Source organism: Myotis brandtii, unplaced genomic scaffold (assembly GCF_000412655.1).
Source record: "Myotis brandtii unplaced genomic scaffold, ASM41265v1 scaffold268, whole genome shotgun sequence".
In the NCBI taxonomy this organism is placed as follows: Eukaryota; Metazoa; Chordata; class Mammalia; order Chiroptera; family Vespertilionidae; genus Myotis; species Myotis brandtii.
Genome location: NW_005360187.1, coordinates 2,980,904 through 2,999,465, shown reverse-complemented (window position 1 = coordinate 2,999,465; position 18,562 = coordinate 2,980,904). Strand labels below are relative to the sequence as shown.

General features: G+C 48.0%; 1 protein-coding gene across 1 annotated transcript in view; it reads right to left on the bottom strand.

The window, feature by feature from the left end:
* LOC106726464 (filamin-B-like) overlaps positions 1-18,562 on the bottom strand; it is a 52,967-nt gene that overhangs the window by 33,729 nt on the left and 676 nt on the right. The gene's annotated exons all lie outside the window — the stretch shown is intronic.

The window sequence follows — 18,562 nt, the reverse complement described above, 5'->3', positions numbered from 1 at the left end:
TCCATCACTGGGGAACAGGAGCGGGTGGCCTCCAGCGTGCTGTCCTTCTCCAGGGCAAAGCAGAGGCATTCTGCATCCTTCTCAACAGGTGCCAGCAGAACTGAGCTCCTGCTGCCCACAGCAGCAACCTTTTTTTTTTTCTTTTTTAACTGATGATCTTTTTTTTATTATTATTTTGTAATCCTTACCCGAGGACATTTTTTATATTGCTTTTAGAGAGTGGAAGTTTTAGGAGGGGGACAGAGAAAAAAATTGAACCTGCAACCCAGGTACGCATCCTGGACTGGAAACCAAACCCAAGACCACAGGCCAACGCTCTAACCACTAAGCAAAGTCAGCCAAGGACAATACTGAGTGATCTTTTAAGTCAATTTTAAATTATCCAAAAGTGTGATGACCGAGTGCACAGCTTCACAACCTGCTAAGAAAATAAAGAGGGGCCGAAACCGGTTTGGCTCAGTGGATAGAGCGTCGGCCTGTGGACTGAAGGGTCCCAGGTTCAATTCCGGTCAGGGGCATGTACCTGGGTTGCGGACACATCCCCAGTAGGAGATGTGCAGGAGGCAGCTGATCGATGTTTCTCTCTCATCGATGTTTCTAATTCTCTATCTCTCTCCCTTCCTCTCTGTAAAAAATCAATAAAATATATTTTAAAAAAACACACAAAAAAAACTACATACAGTCTACATATTCATGCATAGAATATGAAAGGTAATATTAACAATTCCTTTGTTATCTGTGGACAGTGAAACTATAAACAAATTTTCCTCTTTTACTGTTTTTATGCAACTTTCCCATTTCCACGCAAAAACATGTACAGTTGACCCTTAAAAATATGGGGGTGTTACAGAATTTACCAGGCGACCGAAAAATACACAGGAGTACTTGGAGATACAGGAAAAAAACATTTATTTTCAGATGTTTCGCATGTACTAGTACAGTGACTTAGGGGAGACTGTTTCTCTCCAAATCCTGAGCAAACCAATATGGAGGAAGCTCTCCCTCTATACCCTTTGGTTTCTTTGTCCCCCAGATATGGGTGGGACTTCCGGACCTTTCGCAGGCTTTGCAAAAAGCCCGTGTTGGGATGGGGGCCGTGAGGCCACACCCAAAGGCCTGGCCTGGCGCCAGCACTGATAACCCCCTCCAGGGGTTGTGCATTGTTCATGGTTTATGGCCTCTGTAAAATGGGAGTACTTAGGTAAACAGGTCTTGCAAGACCAGATTGTGGAGAAAGGGGCAGTGACTTAATTATAGGCTATCAAGAATGTACATTATGTTACTGGCACAGATTCGGATTTGCTAGCCCCCAAAAAATGTCTTTTATTTTCCCCATCAGGGGTGAGGGGTACTGACCCCAATATATAACTCCACATGTAACTTTGAACTCCCCTGAAACCTAAGTTGTCCCTCAGTATCCACGGGGAACTGGTTCCAGGACCACCAGGGGATACCAATATTCACAGATGCTCAAGTTCCCTATGCACACACAGTCAGCCCTCCACAGTCGCCGATGGGCAAGAGTACATGTAGTTACTGGAAAAAATTGTGTATAACTGGATCTGCACAGTACAAACCGGTTCAAGGGTCAAATGTATGACTGCTAAATAGGAAAAACTAGTAAGTGCTATACAAATGACAGTGGGAGTATTCCTACAATATACTAGTACCAGCAGGGAGGAGGTCATGTGGAAGGAGGGGGTAGGAGTGCCACAGGGCTCCAGGGATGAGTAGAGGGTGTGGGCATGGCCCCTTGGATGGAACATAGGGACTGCGGGAAGCAGAGAGATAGAGGAAGAAGCTTTGAAATAAGACATACACTTTCCTCATCATGAAGTATGGTACCTATTTGCTTTGTTTAACAATGGATAGGTTATTTTGATTTTCTGAATTATATAAATCATCCCATTCGATTAAATACCCTATTGATTGTAATGTGAAATCCCATTTGTAGTGGTCATACTGGTCTTAGAAAGCACATTTTCCTTTACCTGGGAAGGACAGCACAGTTATCCCAAGGTCAGAGGGCTCTAGACCCAAAACTGTACTTTAGATAACATGCCTAAGTTTAACCCAGGTTACCCAAGGGCTCTAGACCCAAAACTGTAATTTAGATAACATGCTGTTTCTGCTTCTGTAAACTGCTTTTTGTAAACTAGGTTCCTCATTCCAAACCCTGGGATGTAATCAATACCTTTGTGATTTTTTGCCTATATAACCTTGGAGCTGCGACCATCTTGTTACTATGAGATTTGGGGAATGGCCCCTCATAGTCCCGGATTGCAATAAATGTGACTCTTTAATTCGACTTCTTGAGGCGTCCTTCTGTGATTTGCAGGGTACATTACAACATTCACACTCCTGCTCCCCAAGAATGACCATCCCTTTTCTGACACCACCTACAACAGCAGGCCCACCCAGCATCCTTCCTTGAAGAGTCCTGAGCAGAGCCTGGGTCCAGCTTCCCAACAGGACCTGTGGCCCCCAGTGAAGTGACTCCACCCCAGCTCTGGGAAGGCCGCTCTGGGCTGAGGGTAATCCATCCCCCTTGGCAGGTACTGGTTCAAAAATGCCACGTGATCCAACCTGGGCCAATGAGACACAGGAGAGGTCTGCCGCCAGCTCCTGGGAATGTTGTTCTTGGCTCATAAGGAATTCCAAAGAACAATCTCTCAACCTTGCAGGAAGTCTCTGCTGTGGGAAGCCACAGGGGAAGATGCCCTAGGACTAATGAAACCAAGAGAGCAGAGACCCAAAGAACGGGGTCCTTGGTAACAACACTGACCTCAGAAACCCATAACCCACTCTCTGCACTTGCTGACTTGAGCCTTGCAGGTGAGCCAGTTTGGGGCCCCGTTCCTCGCAGCTGGATGGATTCTAATTGCCCTCCGCCACCCCCCACAAGGACCGCTCCTCTTGCTGTCCATTTCATCCTGACTCAACTCATACACAATATCTTAGGGAATCACAGCACCATTTGGGGTCCCTAACCCCATAATTTCTTCTGAACACCCTGATACCAGTTAGCATAAGCAAACCAAACCCCAAATCTGACATCCTTCAACTTCACTCACTACCAGCCTGGAGTAGTAAAAACCTGACCCCTCAATCAGAAAGTATGGGATTACTTGTTAGCACTTCCTGAATATTTCTCATGTGGCAAGTACTTTGTAAAGTTTAGCTCATTAAATCTCCACTCCCACTCTTTCACGGAGAAATGATGATTATCACCAGTTTACAAGACAGCACTGAGGCTCCAGAGAAATCATGTAACTCAATCCTAAGTCACACAGTAAATGCCAGATTCAAACCCAGAGCCTCCTGACTTCCAGGTCCTCACTCTTAACCTCAACTTGCCTTCTCCCAGAAACCCAAGGGAAACAGGTGGTGCCCCTGGCTAGCAGACGGACAAAAAAAATCAGATGCAGCTCCATACCCCACCTCCTGAAAGAATACCGTCCATTCCTGGAGATTAGCCTGAGGCATTTCTTGTTTTGTAGAAACTAGACATGCTAATCAGAGGAAAAAATTAGTGTTATAAAGAGTCTATTAGGCCATTTTGTCTTATCTTCTCTATTTATAAGTGACATGAACTCTCCAAGAAAGCTCAAAACTCAAGTCAGGCTTTAGGGGAATAAGGTTGGTTACCATTACATAAAGGGTTAAGATGGGTCACTATCCTAACACCATAAGGACAACAATGATATAATTTTAATACACTTAGTTTTTCTAGTCAATCTAGACTGAAATAAATGTATTGTTCATTTAAAAAAAAAAACACCTCAAATTTATTTAAAAAATCATTTTCTAAACAAGCCCTACACCAGTGATGGCGAACCTATGACATGCGTGTCAGAGGTGACACGCGAACTCATTTTTTTGGTTGATTTTTCTTTGTTAAATGGCATTTAAATATATAAAATAAATATCAAAAATATAAATCTTTGTTTTACTATGGTTGCAAATATCAAAAAATTTCTATATGTGACACGGCACCAGAGTTAAGTTAGGGTTTTTCAAAATGCTGACACGCCGAGCTCAAAAGGTTCGCCATCACTGCCCTATACACTCGACAGAACTTAGTTCTGTGGTTCTCTCACTGAAACCAGTGGGGCCTGCCCTGCTCTTCACCTACATTCAATCTACTCCTATGACTCCCATTAGACCATGAGCTCCCCGAGGTTGGTAACCCAGGTCAGTGACAAAGTGCCAACCCCCTCTTAACCTTCTAGTCGCTGCCATAGCTCCTGGCACAGTTCCTGGCACTGGGTACTTGTAGACAAAGCACCTATGCATTACTACTCTGAGCTACTGGGGACCCTCGATGGATCCCCTTGCATAACAGAGAGAACACTATTCTCTTTCCAAGTATTTCTCAATCCTCTGAGTCGGTCCTGGAGAAAGACTCAGTGTGGTGCTAGGTTACTCTGAACACCTTTCTATCTCTATCTATCTTTTATTTTTTTGCATTGTTTTATTTTTTTGCTCCTTTTTATTGAATTTATTGCAGTGACATTGGTTAATAAAATTACATAGGTTTCAGGTGTACAATCCTATAATACATCATCTGTATATTGTATTGTGCTCACCACCCCAAGTCAAGTCTCCTTCCATCACCATTTTACCCGCCCATACCCTCTTCTTCCTCCTACCACCCCCCTCTCCCTCTGGCTAATTTTCCTTTTCAACCAAAAGAGTAGGCTTCTCCCTGAGAACAGGCAACAGCACTAGATGGGATTTAATCTATTTTAGGTTTATTTATGGTTACCTTCGATTTACCTAGTGACACCACTTTTCCGTTATGATAGTGACACAAAGTCTCCTTTTCAAATACATTGGGAGTGAGTCAACTGGCCCTGGGCAGTGTGACTCAGTTGGTTAGAGCGTCGTCCCATACACCGAAAGGTGTCCCATACACCAAAAGGTGTCCCATACACCAAAAGGTGTCCCGTTCAATTCCCGGTCAGGGCACATCCCCAGTCGGTCAGGGCACATCCCCAGTTGGGGTGCGTAGGGGAAGCAACCAATCAATATTTTTCTCTCACATCGATGTTTCTCTCTCTCCCACTCCCTCCCTCTCTCTAAAAAAGATAAAATCAATATGAACATATTTTTAAAACTCAAATACATTTGTTTTAAAAGTGAATCAATTGGCCCTGGCCAGTGTGGCTTCGGGTTCCATTCCCGATCGGGGCACACATCTAAGTTACAGTTCACTCCCCAATCAGGACATGTATAAGAGGCAACCGATCAATATCTCTCTCTCCCTGCCCCCCCCCTCTAAAATCAATAATTAATAAATAAATAAAAGTGAGCAAATGCAGGGAGAAAATGCTAAGTGAAAATGAAATAGAGACAGCGATGGGATTATGGCAAAAATACTGTCAGTGGCTCCTTTACGAATGACTAAAGTTTGGGCAACACAGACCTAGACCAGTTCTCCCACTGAACAGGCTGAGACAGGGAGGCAGGGCCTCTCCACAGCGCCAGTGATGGCAGAAGCAGGCCCAGGACTACGGTCCAGAGTCTGGGTCCTGCCCTCTACCTGGGACCCACCATCTTGCCAAATCCAGCGTGTTCTGGGTGGGTCACAGGACCAGAAACCCATGCCCGGAAGCAGAGCAACTTAGCACCTGCTGATTGTACTGATAACACCTAACTGATGGTCAACTTTCATAGCAGGCAAAACAAAAGCTATTGTGCAAATGTGTACATTTTTGCCCTGTCACATGGAAACAGCACACAGGCTGACTAACTTCCCGTCGTTAAACATGAATATCTGCAATAGTCACTCACGTAAGTAAAACCCTCATAAATTCTACCTTTGGGAGAGCTGCTGTGTGCTCCCTGCCCCGACAAGGGATAACCTAAAAATGACACTCCCCTAAAAGGCTGCAGCATGGGGAAGGTGGCCCAACCAAGGGGACAGCAGGCAGCTCGTCTTCGAGAGGCAACTGAGGGAAGCAGGCAGTTACACAAGACACAGACAGATCCCTTTGGCCCAGCAGGGCTAGGCCTAGCGTATCCCTGAAAAGAACTGAGAATGAGGCACCCCACACACACTTCCCCTTTTGGGCTCAGGAGTCACAGATTTTGCTGTTGCCAGCCTCCGCCAGCCACCCAGGCCCAGCAACCTTGATGCTGTTTGTATAGGGTGTGACCCTGGGAGTCCTGTTTCCAAGCACGACTGTAAAAATGGTATCACCAGCTCTGTGCCAGGAGGTTGGACAGCGCTCTGTTTGAGACCACACCCAGGGCAGCAAAAATCCCGGCAGGTGGTACAGGCAGCCCCACCAGGGTGATCCCAAATGTCACAGGGACTAGAAGGGAGAGAAAGCGGTGCCCTGGGCCAAGGCAGGAACAAGCCTGTCTGGAGGACTGTGTGTGGCGGGGGTGGTGGGAGCAGCTGGCATGCTCCCCTTTATTCCAGATTGAAAGTATACAAGGCAGTCAGCCCAGCCTCACCTCTAGCACAGCTGCTCCCTCTTCAGCCTCCTTGATTAAGCCCTGAAAAGGGCAAGTGGGAGGTGTGGGGTTCACAGCAGGAATGCTGAGCTACCACCTCAATAGCACAGCTGTCATTCACTGAGCCCTCCTATGCCTGGTGCTAAGTGTGCAGGAGGCAACCGATCAATGATTCTTTCTCATCATTGATGTTTCTATCTCTCCCTTTCCCTTCCTCTCAGAAATCAATTTAAAAAAATAAAATAAAGAAAGGAAGAAATGGGAACGAAGGACATTCTAAGAGACAAAAGGAGAAGATTAAAGAAAGGAGGGGCAAAGAAGCTAATTTAAAAAAATAGATCCATTAGTCAAACAAGACAAGAGGGAAAGTGAGGAAAGATATCACTATTTAAAAAAAAAAAAAAAGATATCACTATTTTCTATCCTAAAGGAAGCATGGCCAGAAGACCAGGAAATGCCACTAGCCCATGGTTCCTACCTAACAGCTCCTCAGAAACCCAGGTCACTTCTTCTACAACAGTCCAGTAGGTATGAGGTATTTTTGACCAATTTCTGGATATACTTCCACCCACCTCTTCCCTTTCAAGATAATTAGGTCACTTCTCCTCCAGTCTGAGGGACCACCATGGGTCCAGGAATCAGGAGGAGGAAAGGAAGGTGGCAACCACATTCATGGGGCACTTACTGTCTGCCAACAGCTGGCCCAAGGCTTTACCGGGATTGTAACATTTAATGACACCATTACAGATATTATAGACTGGGTACTATTACAGGTTGGGACACTGACCCTCGGAGAGATCAAACAGCTTGCCCCAAGCTCCCAGCCAGTCAGGAGCAGGATCTAACTAACCCGCACTCTTAAGCACACTCAGGAATCTGTATCCAGAAATGGTTGCCATTCCATCTCCTCTGCCTCGAGCAAGCTCAAGGCAAGATGATTCCATGGGCCTGGTGTCCTGAGGCTGTTGAAAATGATGTCTCCAAAAAGCCAATAGCACAAAGACCTTAGGGATGTACATAATTTTCAGACTTCTAAAAGTTCCCACGCAGACAAGGAAGGGTGAATCAAGCTGCCCAACTACATTATATTAGGGGCATATTGAGACATATTTAAATTGCTAATGGAGCTGAGAAACTAAAAGGTAAATGAATTTCTATGCTGTGCTAACCATTAGCAAGGTCACAATAGTTACCAAACATAATAACTATTATTTTTTAAAAATATATTTTATTGATTTTTTTACAGAGAGGAAGGGAGAGGGATAGAGTTAGAAACATCGATGAGAGAGAAACATCTATCAGCTGCCTCCTGCACACCTCCTACTGGGGATGTGCCCGAAACCAAGGTACATGCCCTTGACCGGAATCGAACCCAGGACCCTTCAGTCTGCAGGCCAACGCTCTATCCACTGAGCCAAACCCATTAGGGCCATAATAACTATTATTAAGAGACACTGGCAGTCCTAATAAAAGTTGGTCCTGAAAACTTTTAAGTCAGAAAGTGGCCGGAATACTCCCACTCCATGGTTCACCAAAACATATTTCTAGGCCAAGGGAGACTTGCAAACCATAATAAGCCTCAATTACTAGTAAAACCTCCAATTTTAATGTTGGCCACAACTCAGTAATAACTCAAGGATGAATCTTGTTTCAACCATTAGTACGACCAAAATGATATCCCAAAACATTTCCAATCCACAGTCTTTCTTCTGAGAAAATGCATCTCCCGCTTCCCAAGTTGATCAAACGGCAGCTGTAAGCAAAACTCCCCGATGTAGAAAGAGACATGTTAAGATTCTTCACAGGTAATGTGTTTTTAATTTGTATTTCTTTATGTCCTTACAATTATTTTTACAAGTAACTACAAATGCAACTTTTTTATGTCAAAAAAAAAAAAACACCCAATCTATTAGAAGTGAATTTAGAAGACATGCGGAACTGATGGTTTTCCTTTGGGGATTAAGATCTCAGACGAGGATGTGAGTAATAGTCTGCCACGTACTCACTGGCTGATCTGGGCGTGCCTCAGTTTCCTTGTCTTTATAACGGGGATTAAAACAATAACGACATCTCAGGGTTGCAATGAGGTTCCACTTAAGTTACTTATTGAAAAGCATTTATCACAATGCCTGGTACTGTTAGGTGCTCGATATATATTCACTATTATTAACAAAACTATTACTAAGATTATAGTGAGTCTCAGTGGCTTCCTTCTTTATTCATTTTCTGAGCCTCACATGGCAACTTGGGAAAGGCCTTGTTCTCTAACAGTTGAGGCAAATCATAGATGTTCAGAGAACGAAGTACCGAGTTCTTTAACTTCAGCATCACTGTTCCACAAACGAGGTGTTTTACTGGGTCCCCAGGCCCAGTAGTTCACTGCACTTAATTCCCATTTCACTATATGCAAAGGACAACTATTTTGCATTTTCTGAAAGCAAATATATTACAAACAAATCAATGTACCAGACTTATTATTCAACCCACCTATGCTAGAGGCTGGTTATTTATTTATTAAGTTATTTATTATAGTCCTTCTAAGTGCCAAGCTCAGAGCCACAAAGGTGAACGAGAGCTATAGGACCTGCCCCTGGAGCAGTCATGATCCAGGGGGAGGACTGTGCGTGTCCAGGAGAGGGCCTCATGCCTTCCGACCTCAGGTGTGACTCCCCATGGATCTCAAACAAGAGTGCCAAGGGAAAATACAAAAACAGGAGAGGCAATGATCAGAGATACAGGCCCTGCAGGAAGTGTAACAGGACACCTGGATCGCTTCCTGTAAAGGACTCCACCAGAGAGGCATTCCCCCAGGACCAGCCAGCTTGCCTCCTTTCGTGGAGATAAGGAATGTGACAAGCCACTGCCCAGGTGCTTGCAAGCCAAGATCCACAAGGCTCCTCCTCTCAGAACTCTGTCTTGCTCTGCCCTGGGAGACTGGAAGCTCCACTTACTAGAAGGGGCCCCGTCCCTCCTGCAGCACATCCATGATTGTCCAACCTCCGCTTCTTCTGAGGAGGAATCTTATAAACAGAACCCACAACCCTGTTCAATTAACAGAACCTCGCCCGGCTGGCATGGCTCAGCGGTTGAGCTTTGACCTATGAACCAGGAGGTCATGGTTTGATTCCCGGTCAGGGCTCATGCCTGGATTGTGGGCTCGATCCCCACCCAGTAGGGGCGATCAATGATTCTTTCTCATCATTGATGTTTCTATTTCTCTCTCCCCTTCCTCTCTGAAATCAATTATTTATGTGTGTGTGTATATATTTGTAATTTAACAGAACCTCAAAGTCACAAAGGCCTTTTGAGATCTGATCCAGGGCCTCCTCAGCACCTTGGAGACAGGGCCTGCTCCTGACCTCTGACCTGCTTTACCCCACCAAGGGAACAATCACTTTGTTCTTGAGCAAGAAACACCAGGCCCAGAGGAGCTCCCACAGGCTGTAAAATACCAAATAACTCTTGTTTCCCTTGAACATCTGATAAGTCGCTTCAGGAAAACCAGGGTGATTCGCACAAGCAGTGCAGGACCAGCATGATAAGAATGTGATTGTTTTCCTGGGGGAGCAGGGGAGATGGAGGAATCCGATCTTGGCCACGGAGAACCCCGGCCTCCACGGGAGGCCCGCCTCTGCTTGGGTCACCAGCAGCATGTGGCCGACAGTAACACCGTGCCTATTGGTCAGAAGGAAAGCTGACTGCTGCTTGCCTTTTTAAATCTTAAAATCTGAATTTATGGGCCGCAGCAAATTTACATAGTCCCTGCCACAAATCCCCACCCATTTCCCTATAGCTCAAAAGCCAAAATTCCACACTGTGTTCCAAATACTTCCAACCTCTTTGGTTGCCTTTATATCTGAACGGAAATTCCAGAAAAGTTGTCTGGCGTGGCAAAGGCTGACCAGCCTTATGAAAATACCCAAGAAAGGTGACCCATTTAGTCAAAAGAGCTTTCAGATCTCCATGAGAAAAGGAATTCATGCCAGCATAAAGGGCCCTCAGAGAGGGAGAACAGGAGTGCTGTGTTAACGCCCAGACCTTTCACCAAGCCGGGCCTGCGATTCTGGGGAGAGTGGGCCGGCCCATGGGCCAGGCTGCTCTCAGCAGGAGGCTGCAGGAGAGGCGCTTGGGGACGCAAGTTCAGCCCTGGTGCACAGCACGGGGTGGCCCACAGGCTCCGTGAAGATGACCGGGGAGTGGCTGCCTGTGCCAGGGCTGGTGGACTGATAAAGGCCGAGCGCCAGCCAGGAAAGAAAGGTTCTGCTCCCAGCAAACACCACCCAGCACACGCTCCACCAGGTCATGTTAACAGGTAGCGAAGGGAGGTCCCTGACAGAGCACAGCTGTGCCAAAGGGCTGTCACCAAGGACCTCCGGACATAGGACATAGCCGGTCCACAGCAAACCCCTCCATGTCCCCAAGCGGTATGCGGTGAGCCCCGCAGGGGCACCTCCTCCTCCCCTCGGGCTTCCAGGCCTCACGGAGAAAACCCTGCCTCCGCCTGTCTCCCCAAAGCAGCCTGCAGATGGTCCCCACTGTCCAGGCCTGCAGTGAAGCCACTGTCCCTGGGAACCAAACGCAGGCAGGGAGAGGACTAGAGAGATGCCTCCAGAACCAGAGAGAAGGCCCCCTTACAGGTCTAAGGTGCCGGAAAAGGTAAGGCAAATGGGCCAAAAATAGTTTCGTTTTATAGTAGGAAATTTCACATTACTCTAACTCAAATGCGTCAAGTTTCAAGCAAAATAAAAACCAACAGAACTAAAGCGGTAGAAAGTCTCTCACTACAATAGTTCTATTTTACTTCCCAAGTGTGGAACCCAGCTTTGACATTAAAACACACTTTACAGCCTGATGCAGGCAAGCATCGCACCTCGCCTGGGAAGTGAGGCAGATCCAAGCACCAGTATTCTCATCCGTAAAATGGAATAGATATAAAACCACTCACGACACAGGGCTCATAATGAGGATTAGAACAAATAAAGGTAAGGCACCCAGGACAATGCTTGGCAGGCGGTAGGGATGGGAAAATACTGGGTACTATGTTAGAGGTGGGTGTGCACGCCCGGATATTCGGTTCACAAACGGCATCACCAGTGGGGTTCGGGACCAAGAACAGCCAAGGACTATGCAGGAGGAAGCCCGTCCTCCTCGCCAAGCTGTCTACCTGAGCCAGGTTTTGATGGGGGAAGGGAGGAAGTCAGATGCTCTGTCAGAATAATTCAGTCTCATGGCCAGTCCTAAGTGAAAAACCAAACTGCTTCTTCACTTATAATTAGCCCTAGGAAATCTTTTGACCAAGGCCATTGCACTGCACAGGGACTTGTCAAAAGGGGATCAGGGAAGGCAAAGGTTCTTTGGTAAATTTTGTAACCAGACAATGAGCATTAGTAAAATGTCATCAAATTGTTTTCATAACTGGACAGTTTGCAGAAGAGGTGACAACCATCTATCTATAACTTATCAAATGAATGCATTTAAGGCAACTGCTAGACGGCTCTTAGAACAAGGGCAGCGACTTCATATAGAGCTCAGTATTTTTCTTGCAAAAAAAAGTGATACTAAGTGGGCACGATTAAAATGCCCAATAATCCCATCCTTTCTAAAATGAAGACATACTCTCACCTACTGTTTTATCACTTTAGTCAGAAAGAGAACCACGTGGTTTTCTAATCATCTTTCCCAAGAAACTCTCTCCCCAAACACGCACTCAATTTCCCAAGAAAAGTGACCGAGGCACCTTAAAAACACAAGGCCACTTCCCAAGCCCCAGAAGAAAGTGGCATTGTTTATTATTTGGTGGTTATTGAGCATGTTTAATGAATAACTAGATTTACAGCAGTAATGGAAGATGGCTTCCAGCAGAATGAGGCAATTTTCATCGTGAGAAGAATAGGAGGTAGCATGCATTTAGAGGGAAAGGGCTCTTTCCACTGGATTTATTTATTTGGTTCAACTTGTTAGAGGAAAGGATTATAATTATATCCAGCTCCTTAACTAAGGTAACTAAAGATGAGCACTAAATGCAGAATAGCAACAGGGGGAGAAAAAGAAAAGGGAAATGTGGAAACACAGGCCTTCAAGGGCCTCCAAGTAGGTAGGGTACAGGCGCTCCGAGGGCACACGAGATAATCCGTCAGAGCACGGGAAAACCAGGTCTTACATCTGGATTTGTCATCTAAAGAGAAACTATGCTTTACCTATATTTCATACGTAGACTGACAGTGGTACAGGTATATCGCTTACAAATATACACATATGAGGAAGGGGCCCATTCAAAAAGTTTGACTGAAGCAACGGTTCATCCATTTCAGCTGGGTTGGCCTACCCTCCCCCAAGCTCCTCGAGGAAGATGCTCGGATGCCCATCTTCACAGCCTCAGGAGCCCCTCGGGAGTCAGTCCCTGCCTACCTCTCCACCACCACCACCTCCCCCAACCCCGCCACCCACCTCCACCTGACACACTCTTCCACTCCTGTGTTCACCTGGCTAATTGTTCACCTGCTAAGTCTAGTCAGGCTTCAGGTCTCAGCTTAACTGGCCATTCCTCCCAGGAGCCCTCCAGACCACCCAGCCCACTCCAGCCGGAGGGAAGGCCATCCTCTCCTCCCCTCCTCGCTCCTCACAGCTGGGTCCTCTCCTCAGAGCAGACAGCAGCAACCAGAAGCCGGCCCTCAGCCCTGACCTACTGAATGGGACCTACATTTTAAGAGTCTCCAGGTGATTTGTGTGTGCCTAAAAGTTTGAGAAGGACACTCCCTGGTGACATGTCTCTCCTCCGTGCTGAGCAATGTGTGACGCAAGCCAGGGGCATGACTCATTATTCCTGTGGCCCTCGAAGTCCATCCTTTTTTTTTAAAATATATTTTTATTGATTTCACAGAGGAAGGAAGAGGGAGAGAGAGAAACATTAATGATGAGAGAGAATCATAGATCGGCTGCCTCCTGCACACCCCCCACTGGGGATTGAGCCCACAACCCGGGCATGTGCCCTTGACTGGTATCAAACCCGGGACCCTTCAGTCCGCAGGCTGACGCTCTATCCACTGAGCCAAACCAGCAAGAGCACAGTCTGTCTTTCATACATTTGTTGAATGAGGAAAGGAAGGAAGTAGGATCTGGGGAGGCATCTTCACCAGAGGTGAAGGGAAGGGAACAGCTATCACACCAGATGACAGCGCAGTGGTAGGACTGGCAGAAAATAGACGGAAGACAGTCCTGGACTCTGGTTCAAAAGCACAATAATGGGATTAATGACAATGCCAGCATCATGCGGTAGCTTAACCCAATCAAATACAGTGTTCTCACCAGCTCTATAGTACAGGGAAAGCAGGATGATGTGGTACCTCTGACCATGGAGCCACTGCGGGCAGGGCCCAGAGGCTCAGAGCCCAAGGAGCAAGGAGCCATCCTCAACTAGCCAGTGACACTCGCCTCACAGCACGGGACCAGGACCCGGGCAGGGACGGGGGAGTGCCAGTGCCGCGAGACACAACTTGGCTCCAAGTCAAAGCCCCCCTTCAGCACAGACTCTCCAAGAATGAAGGCGGCTGCTGACTGGCATGCTGGCTCCGCGTCGCTGGAGGGGCTCCGCAGAGCCCGCTGCCATCTGGAAGTGATTTGGCCCAGAGATTCCTGAGTGGGGTGGGAGGTTGGAATGACCAGCTACCCGTCCAGCTCTCGGAAACAAAGCTGCTGTGAATGGGCCCAGAGGCAGCCATAACACAGCCAGGGGTCATCTCCTTCCAAGGAGGGGCACGCTCTGGGCAGTCCATAGCCCTAGGAGAGCAAACAGAATTAGCACTGGCCACCAAGCCCTCTCTGTGTGCACGCCCTCCAGCGTGACTTCTGAGAGTATTCTTGGACAGTACCTGATGTATTTAACAAACACTCACGGAGCACTTACTATGTGCCACAAATTGTTCTAAGCACTTCTTTTAAGTGTTGACGTGTTTGATTTTTAATAGAGATAGGTACTGTCCCCATATTAGTGATAAGAAAACCCAGCCCTGGCCAGCGTGGCTCAGTGGATAGATCGTCAGCCTGAACATCAAAGGGTCTCGGGCTCAGATTCCCAGTCAAGGGCATGGACCTGGGTTGCAGGTTCTATCCCCCTCCTTGGTCGGGGCACATGCCAGAGGCAACCAATCGATGTGTCTCTCTCACATCAATGTTTCTTTCTCTCTCTTCCCTCCCCCTCTCCCTCTCCCTTTCACTCTCTCTAAAAATCAATGGAAAAAAATATCATGTGTGAGGATTAACCAAAAAAAAGAAAGAAAGAAAAGAAAACAAAACCAAGGCACAGAAGTGTCTTAATTGCTACTTAGCAGCAAGTGGGATTTGAACAAAGAATCATTGCTCTTAACAAGAGCCACCAGGGCACAGGGGACACTAATGTGTTACTTGTTGCAAATGGCCCCAAACTTGTTAATTCTGACAAAGCATGCTATTGTGCTAGTAACTTTTTAAACATTCTCGGGGTCTGAACTATATTGCCTAAAAGGCGCACTGGCACTTTGCTAGGTAATTCAGAAAAGAGTAGAATTTAGGATTAGTTGTACGTTATTTGGTGGAAGGAAAAGGGCTGAGAGGCACGGTGACCCACCACCCTGGAAACACTGCCCAGTGACCCAAGGTCTTGGGAACACGCACCCCACCTGCTCTGGGGCACTGGCCCGGCACAGGCACTTTAAGTAAACATTAGGGTCATACCGCATCCCCTAAAAAGGCAAAAATTCATTTTTTTTTTCCTGAAGGATCAAACCAAAACACACCACCCAAACTTCTAGGCAGCCTTGATTGTCATTCCTGGACGCGGAGACCCCTTTTTCTCCAAGTTGGCTGGCCTGCCCAATGTCAGAAAGGTTTTTGGAAAAACAAGTAAATAAAACTGCCAGCTCTGGCAGACGGCTACAATTAAATATGCTGAGGCCTCACTATGAACTGCCCAGGATATAACAAGAAACTGAAGAAAATCTTTAACTTTTGGATGGAGCCTAGCTAGGATGGGCCCACCTCACCATGAATTGTGGGTAAAAGCCAGGGCTATCTTTCGGTGAATTCTAAGGAGAAAAGCCACAGTCCTCTGGTGGCTTTTGACCTTCCTTGATCTCAGAGCTGGGTGCCTGTACACAACTCCAATGACTACCACCATGCATACTGTTGAGAGTTGTCCAAAGCATACGAAACTCTGTTCATTCAAAGATACCTTCCCAGATCCAGACTATGGGGTAAAACACCATCCACTGGCACAGGCAGAAAAGTTCCCATCCCCTGACCCCCACCCCTCAAAAAAGTCAGTGAACACAGAGCAGCCAGTCCCTAAACAAATCACCTGGACACAAGGCGGAAGAGGCACACTGATTCTGCTCACCTCCAGACCGACACTGACCTCATGGATCCTTTGTCACAGGTCGGAGGATTAGTCCTCTCACGAACCTGAGGCCTTGGGATCCCCGCTGAGCTTGCTCAAGGCTGGAGGCTACCCCAACATCTCAGACTTAACCACCTGTTGCAGGGGCTCTCTGGTCAGGGGAGAGGGGCTGTATTTACTCATTTCTGACCCTGGAAGGCAGGTCACTGAAGGCTCAATTCAACAACTGGGTAGACCTGGGTTCCAGTCACCATTTACTTAGCAGGCGACCTCTGCAAGTCACTTCACTTCCGTTTCCTCATCTTTAAGTGGAGATAACAATACTAACAAATCACAGTTATAACAGTAACCATCTCCTAAGCACCTGGTCAGGACTGGGGCAAGCCCGTAAGCCTCCCACGACTTGCTGAAGCAGCTCATTATACAGACAAGGAAAACACTTGAGAATTCCAGGTGGTGATCAATGAGGTGATCAACAGAGCACCTTCCCACGCCCCCAAATCAGAGCTGGTGTCAATCAATACAGCGTAAGCAGTAAGTACTTGAGCTCGATGTGCCTTTTCCCTGAAGGACTACTACCCAGGACTGGCCCAGGAGCAAAAGGAAGAGGCCTCAGGCTTTACCCCCACAGGAGTCCTGGCACTTGACATTCCGTCTCTCCAGAGGCTGGAAAACCTGTCTGCTTCTAGATCTTTCTGGGAGAGCGACTAGGCAGCCAATGACAGGATTCATAAATGTGGTAGCACCCTTTGACCCAGGCATGCTACTTTGGGGAATATGATCTAAGAAATCGTTTAAAAGGAGAAAATAAAACAATGGAACTTGTGGTGGGAAGTGGCTGCCAACACCCATAGGCCCACAACCAGGGAAGGGGAGGTTAACCCTGGAATATCAGCAGAATGGAAGGCCCTATGGCCTGGGTGGGTTCAGGAATGAAAATCGTGAGGCTCGAGTAGAAAACTATACCTAAGGGACCAGACAACGTCTAGAATGAGGCCCAAGCTCAGGGCATTGATGGAAGCCACGCTGAAAACAGCTGCAAATCCTGTAAACAGTTGGTAAATTAGGCAGTCCAGGATTTTCTGGTGCTGTGGTTTGGGTTTTTGTGTTTTTTTTTTCATTTGTTTTGTTTTTTAAAGAGATTTCATGTCATGTTTGGATACTCCTGGTTTACTTTAAGTTTCTTTGTTCGGTTAATTAAATAAATACACATTTTAAAACAAAGAAGAAGGGATCCCCGCTGAGCCCAGCCAGGCCTTGAGATTCCTCAGAGGGGTTGCTAGTTTCTGAAGAGGAAAGAATTCCAGGAGAATACTGAGGTTCTCTCCCCCAGTTATAGACAGAAACAAGAGCATGCCACACAGCTTCCCTCTGCACAGAAGCCACCCTTCATGGGGAGGCTGGCTGGGCGGTGGCAGCTGCCTGGGCCCAGGAAGCAGCCCTACCTGCCAGGACAGGTGTGGGGGAGGAGAGGGGAGAAGGGAGGAGACTCAGCCTAGAGGGAACCCCCTTGGCTGGAGAAAGTCCCAGCAGCCACCCCCCCCCACTTTCTTCCTGTCATGGGGGTCACAATAAGGCCTGGTTTCCTCAGGAAGAGACCTAGACCCAGGCCTGGGCCTGGGCCAGCACCTCTCCGGCAAGACACTCACTTGGCAGAACATACACATACAATGTAAATGCACACACATTCTCTGCGGGCGGGCACACGCTCCCTCTCTGAACACACATGTTCCCTACATGCACATGCTGTGTGACAGCCCTCCCCTCAGCAGCCTGTGACCCTCCTGGAAGTCCTCCCCTAGCTCAGGTCCTAGTGGGGACCTCACCCTCATTCTTCCTCCCCAGCTCAGGGGGTGAGGGACACAACACCAACTCCCTGCCCCCTCTCAGGAAGACCCCGGTGTGGGGAGGGCGGGGAGAGGAAAGCAAAGTCTCCTTTAATTGTCACCACTTCCTTCAATTCTCAGCTGGACCCTCGTGCTGCCACGGCTTGGGCGAGCGATTTAATCCTCTGGACTCCCTAGTCTGCAAAATGGATCAAACACTCCAACACTCCAGCCTGCAGGATGTGTAAGGACTGAGATAACCAGAAGGCTGTGGGCACACAGCACTCACTGGTTTGGGGTCCCTGCAAGGCAGCCGTTCCCATGACTACCACCATCTCTAAATTTTAACTTCAGCCTCCAGAGCGGGCTCATCCGGCGGCGCCCAGCCAGAGCCGCACTGGGAGTGGAGCGAGCGAGGACGACACACCCCCTAGGCTCCCCTTCCCACCTCCAGGCCCACACCCATTCCGAGGCAGCGGGGGAGGGTACCTGGTCCCGGTCTCCACCTGGGCGGGGAGGCCTCAGGCGCAGAGAACGGTCCCTCCCCAGGTCGCCTCCCCAGGCCTCAGAGCCAACGCCCATTCGCCGCGGCCGAGCGCACCGGTCTGGGCGCAGCGGGGCGAACGCTCCGGGGAACAGCGGACTAGGGTCTCACCCCCGGGGACCGCAGAACAGAGGTTTCCAGTCCCCCAAGTTCCGGCAGGGGCATCCTAGGTGCAGGGAAATGCCACAGCCCCACCGCTCCCCGTGCGGCCCCAACCCAAATCCTCAACCCACAGCTCTCCAGAGACCCCCCGTCAGGACGCACGGCGAGGAGTACTGCGGGGAGTTATCCTACGAGGTCACAGCCCAGGGGGTGGCACCATGGTGGGGGCCTAGGTCCCCTGTGTCCCCACAACCC